The sequence below is a fragment of the Thermobia domestica genome, chromosome 7, assembly GCF_964235325.1.
Source record: "Thermobia domestica chromosome 7, izTheDome1.hap1.1, whole genome shotgun sequence".
Lineage (NCBI taxonomy): Eukaryota > Metazoa > Arthropoda > Insecta > Zygentoma > Lepismatidae > Thermobia > Thermobia domestica.
Genome location: NC_137460.1, coordinates 249,728,782 through 249,736,900, shown reverse-complemented (window position 1 = coordinate 249,736,900; position 8,119 = coordinate 249,728,782).

Genomic DNA, 8,119 nt, shown 5'->3' with positions numbered 1-8,119 from the left:
TGTTCTTTTTTTTCTTTTCTTTTCTTTCTTTCTTTCTTTCTCTCTCTCTCTCTCTCTCTCTCTCTCTTTTTCTACCAAAATCCTTCGGTTTTGGAACTATGGGGGTTTCTTGTTACTCACTGTTCATTATCACATGTTGAATGAAGCAAACTAATCCAAGCTATCCAGATCGTGAGTTTGAAATATTGTATATGGTGACACTAATCTAAATTCTGTGAGCTAGTTGGTAGAACGTTCACTTTTGGGGCCAAACTTCGGCGTTCAAATCATAGTTGGGCGATATGGATTTGTGGTAAATAAACACCGAATGGGTGGGTTTCGTTTGGGTTCTTTCGTTTCTCCTATTCACATTGCTTTTGTTCTTATGTAATTAACTTAATAATTACTATCTCGTTTATGGGAGGTTATACTAATGCTTTAATGTGAAGTATATATGTTAAACAACTAGTTTTCATCTGTCAATAACGATAAGGCGCCTTCGGAATTATTAAACTACAAATTTGCAATGGTTCGCCTTTCACACACGTGCAAACGTTTTGGGACAAACTTTTCTTCGCTTTTTAGAAAAAATCTTTCAACCTTAAAGATTCAATGAATGCCCTTGATGTAAATTTTGCATTTCTGCTTATCTTCAGTCAGATATGAACACCGCCAAACATCCTTTAATACTTGATATAGGAAGATCTGTGTTATTTTCTTTGCATGCAACATTTAAGACTCCAATTGAGGTAACAGCTTGGAGAATCGTTGAATTTCTAAGACCTTTGCATAACTTGTTTATGGATCTTCCAGCTCGCCGTCCCAAGTACACTCCAATAGAGGCTCAGAAAATTTTCCGGTGAAGTTTTATTCTGTATTGGCTTGAAAATAATAGTGTTGCCCAGCGAGTCGTTAACATTCTTCCGTATCTTCTGTTGTATATTTAACGCGTTAGGAAGGATAAGTTCTGAGCTCTTCGAGCTTATCAAGGTGTCAAGTTTGCTGAAAAATATGCTTATTCCTAAACTTGCATCTTTTAATTACTTGCTTCAGGAGTAGATTCCTTTCTTTACTAAATTTCCGACTGATGTTCCTGTGAGTCAGTTTCTTTACAACACTTTATTGGCTGATTAAAAATAAAGTGATGCAGAAGTTTGTAAAACTAGAAGTGGTGTGAAAAACGAAGAAAATCTTTATATGAAAAGCATTGACATGGTTTATGCTACATGTACTGCATTTACGAAATGTCAACCAGTAACGGATTTAGACATTTTGAATTTTTGCTCAAATTGTAGAAAGTGTGCACAGAAATTTGTTCCTAAAAATTTCCAGAGAGGTTACCTGTAAATCATTAATTGACTAGTGCTCTTTTGTATTTGGATTTTAATGTTTCTGGAGGATCTCATGTTTGGATGAATCGCGTAAAATGTGTTTAAGCTGAACTAGCTGATGATAATTTGTTAGATGACAATAGGACAGAGAGAGTTGTGAGGCAGTTTCAGGGAGATACGTTCGAATCCAAATTGCAATACAATATTTCAGTAATATTCTGGAATTGGTCAGTGCTTGCATGGTATTTGGCTAAATGGTTTAGGTAGTGACTGGATAACATTTTGCTAAATTGCTTGGATACTTCAGAGTAAAAAGACTTAAAGATATTAAAAAGATATTGATTTTCTCTCATAAAAATATAAACCTAGACAGAGGATTTTCAGTTAATGCACAGTGTGTAGCGAATAATTTAGACGTTAAACTAATGCTTTGCAGACTTGTGTACGCAGGGTTCCCACATTCTGGAAAATCAAGCAGTGTCAGGGAAATGAAAACATGTCAGGGAAATCATACATTTTGTGTAAAATGTCGTGGAAAGGTCAGGGAATGTAAATGTACAAGTGTAACACACTTTTTTTTTTTTTTTTTCAATCTAACATTATTTCCTATCAGTTGTACAGATTGACATGTGCAGAGGACCACAATGATACAGCATTCCCAATTATGAAAGTGATGCAGTGTTGCTGCATCGTGCCGAGGGAGTGAGGTTCTTTCTCTCTCTCTCTCTCTCTCTCTCTCTCTCTCTCTCTCTCTGTCTGTGTGTGTGTGTGTGTGTGTGTGAGAGAGAGAGAGAGAGAGGGGGGGGGAATGATCATGTAAAAGCAGAAATCGAAATGACTTGTCATCTTCGTAAACATCGGTTTTAAGACAGAAAAACTACCGAAATAACTGAAAGCATCATCAGATAAAGGTAAACTAGCTTTCAGGCTTAAGTGTCGAAACTTTTTGCTAGGCACAATCAAGAAGATTGTGGAAAGTAGCCCTCTGACGTACAAACTAGTCGTGCTCTGTCAACTTGAGACCCTAGGCTAAAAATTCCAGAACTTGCTCAGACTAGGATGAATCGCATCCTACAAACTCTGCATAAACATAACAGAATATATGATTCTGTAGCTTAGAACACAAAGTGTCAATTTGTCTTTCTCTACTTAGATCCAGAGGTCTCTTGACTTCAGAGAATACGAAGAGAAGATGGTCAGCATCAGCGTAGGTGACTTCTTTGTAAAGGTAGTGTTCAAGAAACAAGAATATTCTGATTTGTGACATGTTGTGGAAATATGTTTAATTTCATCCCACGACAATGCCTCGGTGGAGGGCGGGTTCTCATCAGTAAGACAGTTATTGTAGAAAACCAAACCGAAGATTCTCTGGTGGTACAGAGGCGGGTGCATGTTGCAATTATGTAATGTGGAAGTGTGGAATCTGTTCCTGTTCATAGAAGAATGATTTTCAGTCAGTTCGTTCAGCTCGGAGACGGATGAAACCTTAAAAAGAAACGAATCAGAAGTGCAAAGGAAAGTAAAATCAGGTGAAAAAAGAAAATTAAGTGCTGAAATTAAGAAATTAGAAACAAAGGAGAAATAAATAGAGCTAGGTTACAAACAAGAACAAGATGCTCTCGTACAACAAATTCGAAAACTGAAAACAAAACAAAATTCTGTTTAAAAATGTAAATATGAGAACTAACATGTCTCAGTTGGCAATATTAAGACTGATAGTGTGCTGCGTTCGCTCAGTGGTAGAGCGGTCACCTCTGTAACATGGGATCGATCCCAGTTCGCGCCAGGTGAATTTTGTGGTGGACAAACTTCGTGTGCATGGGTTTTCTTTCGGTTCTCCCGTTTCCTTCCACTTTCTTCATTCCACCATTTCATTCTATCACCATCTCTTTTGGCCTAGCGGCATAACCGTGGAACATAAAACTTAAAGATTATATTTCATTTCGTTTTAGGACTGATAGTATTAGGTCTCATGGAGAGTTGGCAGTATATTCTTGACAGCATGTTATATTGTTTTTTTTTTTTTTTTTTTTTTCAAACAAACAAAAAGTTAATTTGAAATGTCATATGTGGTACTGTATCATACATATATTATTTAAATATTATATACTTAAATGTTCAATAACAATTACTGAACTACAAATATGTAAATGGTAATTAAAGGAATTTGTTGGACGCTGTAGGGATGGAGGAGGCCGTTAAAGAAGTGTATGATAGAACTTTCCATATCTTCCCATTTATATTCAAGAATTTGTCAGGGAAATCGATTTTCACTTTTTTGTGAGAACCCTGGTACGTTTCAATAGCTTCTTCGAGTGGCCTTGAGAAAATATCCATAAGGAAATCTGATTCATTATGCTCACATAGCTCGTTCTTGTTTTGCAGAAGCAACAGCAGCAGCTGAAGCAGGGCTGTCTGATTTTTCCTCAGTCCAATAGTCCCAGTGGACTTTTTCTGGGGGGGGGGGGTGTATAAAACCCACATAAAAACCACAATAATCACCTGTCCTCTCCAAAATATACTTAGAACATGAATTGAAATAATAACCTTGATGTAACGTAATCAGTTTTTTTTTTTTTTAATCGTGTTTCTCAGTACACCCTTAGCTTGAGAATTGGCTTTAAGTATGTATTTATCAAAGGGAGATCTCCAGTCAGAACAGAATACCATTGAAAAAGATAGGTTTGGAAATAGTACAATACGAATTTAGTTGGGCCTAGGACAAATCTGCCAATTACCAAATGCGCCAATCGTGAAAATGGACAAATCTGCCAATGGACAAATCCGCCAATGGACAAATCTGCCAATTGACAAATCTGCCAATTACCAAATCTGCCAATTACCAAATGTGCCAAACGCGAAAATGACCAAATGCGCCAATTGTGAAAAAGGACAAATCTGCCAATTACCAAATCTGCCAATTACCAAATGCGCCAAACGCGAAAATGACCAAATGCGCCAATTGTGAAAAAGGACAAATCTGCCAATTACCAAATCTGCCAATTGACAAATCTGCCAATTACCAAATGCGCCAATCGCGAAAATGACCAAATGCGCCAATCGTGAGAATGGACAGATCTGCCAATGGACAAATCTGCCAATGGACAAATCTGCCAATGGACAAATCTGCCAATTGACAAATCCGCCAATTACCAAATCCGCCAATTACCAAATCCGCCAATTACCAAATCTGCCAATGGACAAATCTGCCAAAGGATAAGTCACCGAACTATCATTTTATTTTAGATGTATTCTTCAATCATCATCCTACAATATTACGAAAAAGAAGAAGAATTATTTATGAAAAAAAGCGAAAAAGGGTATTTTAATTTTGATGTGTTTTACTTTAATTAATTCGCAATTATGTTTCAAAATGAATGTTTACTGATGTTGGTTGTTGGAGTTTAGTATCCCATTGCTGTTGCTGTCATTAAGATCTTTATTACACCAATTCTAAGACTGCATTACTCAGTTAATGAGATATAGTCCACACTGTTGATTTATTTTCTTCCTTTAAAAATAACATTGTCAAACACATTATATATGTATAAATCGATAAATCACATCGAACCAAATAAAATGAGATGCTCGAATACAAGTTTAGTTTATAAAAAAAAAAAAAAAAAAAAAAATATGCTGCACTGACAACTGTATCTTTCGTTGCCAATAATCAGTGACAGCTTTCATTCATTGTCCTGGCAGTACTGAACTAGCAGTTTCCTTGTCTTTTCGTAAGGTGACACATACACTTTTTCGAACATGATAGCTAGTTGTAATCGTAGGTAATAACAATCAAGTTAATTAAAAAGTCTTGGTAATAAGTATTTTCAAATTGGTTAAAATGAATACGAACCTGTTTTCGGAACGGGTAATTTGAATAGGGACATCAAAATATAAGCCGTCACTTTAGAATATTTTTAAAGAAAATTACAAAAGTGTTTACTTAAAATATTTACTTTATATTTTACAAGGCTATGAAAATATTTCTTCACATTCTTTCAAATATTCACAACTTTCACAATTACAAACTAGAATTTCTCACCAAGTACAACATCGTATAAAAAATAAATACCAAAATTTATAGTTGTAAAAGAATTTTTTCTGTTATAACTTTCGATTTTAAAATTCACGACTGTAAATCAGGTCAAGAGGACAAAAGTTACTTGTACTATGGGCAAAGTTCCTACAATCTAAGAACCCCGCAAACCTGACTTAATAAATTATATATATATAAAAAAAACTATATATTCTAAACGTTCTAAATAGAGTACTCAAAAAAGATCTCAAGATACGTGTTTGCAAACAAGTCATGATTATACTAACTACTGCCTACTTATCAACGATGTTATTATTGCTAAAATAATTGCGTTTCTTCTTACTTTCCTTATTCATTTTCTGTTAAAGATTATAGCTTCTTGTTCAAGACTTTTTATTATTAACTTTTACCGACTGTATTTTTCTACTTATAATAAGGAATACATATATTGATTTATTTCGAAAATGTAAAAAAGAAGCAGACATCCGCTTAATGAATTAGGTCAGCCATAGCTCGTAGATTTCATGGTCTTTCACACAAATTCTATGCGAGGTCCAACCAAACTTGTGAAATCTCCATCCCCGTAAAGGTCGTCAGCACAGTTGCAACTTCGTTTTTGTTGAAATAGTCAAGTAACAATATTTATATGGTTCAAGTCCTTTTTCTTTATTATTTCTTCTACTACTTTTAAATTTGAAAATTGAAAGACCTTTTGTGTAAAGTGTATCCCTCTCATAGTGAGCTACTTAAATGATGATGCACCACAGGCACTTCGTCGGTAACTTCAAACTTGAAATACTCATAACGGAATAAATTGAGTTGAGTTGATTTTAGTTTAGCGCCCGTTTCAGCAGCGAGGCTATATGAGACGTGGACCTACTGATTAACGTGGAATCCGAACCACATGAGCTCCCGCCGGGAATCGAACCCGGGTCTCCCACGCCAAAGGCGCGTACGCTAACCGCTTAGCCACGGAGAAGCTCTCATAACGGAATAAACAAAATAAACAAAGAAAAGAAATAAACTGTCTCCCCAAAGACCCGTTTTTCCACAATATTAGCCACGGTTACCCCCTTTGCGGTCATATTAGTAAAGAAACACAGTTTGTCCTTTACAAGACAATATTTCCTCGACATACATTTAGATTCTTTTTAAGAATAAATAATATACGATAAGCCAACACATTACTCACATATTTATCTTCGTATTCTCTTGTATTTCTTTCATTATAATATATTCATGGGCATATATAGATTGATCCTTTGGAACAAATGCTATAACTTCAATAAAAGTATCACAAATTGCTTACTTATAATACATCATATATAATGTATATATATCCTCTTATTATTTGTGTAAGTGTTATTCTCTTACATACAATTTTTACTTTATGGTTTTCAATGAATAGGTTAGGTTCTCTAAAATAACGATGTGTATGACATGTTCCCTTTTCTGTACTTATAAATTTATTCATACAAAACTTAACATTTCGACTCATATTTCTTTGATTTACTAACTAGTTATATATTTTTCATTATTCATTTCGATAACCTGAGAATAGTTTTGACCGTTCGTGCGTTGGGAGATTTGTCCATTTGTGTGGGAGTTATGACCGATCGTGTGGGCGTTTTGACATTTCTTGAGTGTGGGGGTTTTGGCTGTGGGGGTTATGACCGTTCGTGTATTTGGGAGATTTGTCCATTTGTGTGGGGGTTATGACCGTTTGTGTGGGCGTTTTGACATTTCTTGAGTGTGGGGGTTTTGGCTGTGGGGGTTTTGACCTAGACCCATTAGTTGCATCGCTTTTGGTGTTCTTTTAGGTACCTCCTTGCAACCACAACCTTGAGCTACACCACGAGATGTAGAAAGAGTAGAAACAACATTCTAGATACGTGTGTTAAGTCTGGTGAAGATACTATTATAGTATTGAAACTTTACATTTTATACAGTGTTTTTACTAAAAAGTGCTGTACCTTGTCATGACAATTGAGTTAAATATAAAATTTGTTTACAAGGTCTACAGGTGGTTTATTTAACGTTAGAAATATTCTTTGAACATATCGTTGTGCATGTTAAGGAGATGCACAGAATTTTCACCTATACAAAATTAAACATCACTTTCATTATTGCTTACAGTAACTGTTTACATATACTTAATTTTCAACTCTTTTCATCTCTGAAGCAAAAAAAGATAATTTTTCTAGATATATTTATTTCCTTTCTACAGAAAGTAATTTATTACTTGAATTATTAAAGGTAAACTAAAATATTGCTCTGAATTTTACCACTATTTTACGTATTTATTTATAGACCATTCTCGTGGGTAATGATGTATATAGTTATTCGCTGTAAGTCGTAAGTAAGACACGTGCGGATAACCATAATTGATAGGACGATCACTACCAACTTCATTGGAACATGTGTGGGCCCATGTGAACGCACGAACAGTAACCAATCTACTATTGAATCGCACGTTTATGTTCTTTTCCTACGATTTTTCTCCATCTGTTCATCGCTTACAGGATCTTCGTCATTGACTAGGCACATGGAGGACGCTGATATTTTGATAATATTGTCCTTTTACCCTTTAACACAATGACGACTATTGAGTGTGTATGAATTTCGCATATAGGATGAATACCAAAATTTTACTATAGGGCATTAAGCTACATATCTCACACATCTGTTGTTTCGCTATGGGTGCTTTCATCCTCAATTGTCATCTCTATAAATATTTGAACAACATTTTGCTATTTCATCTTCGAAGAGGGTA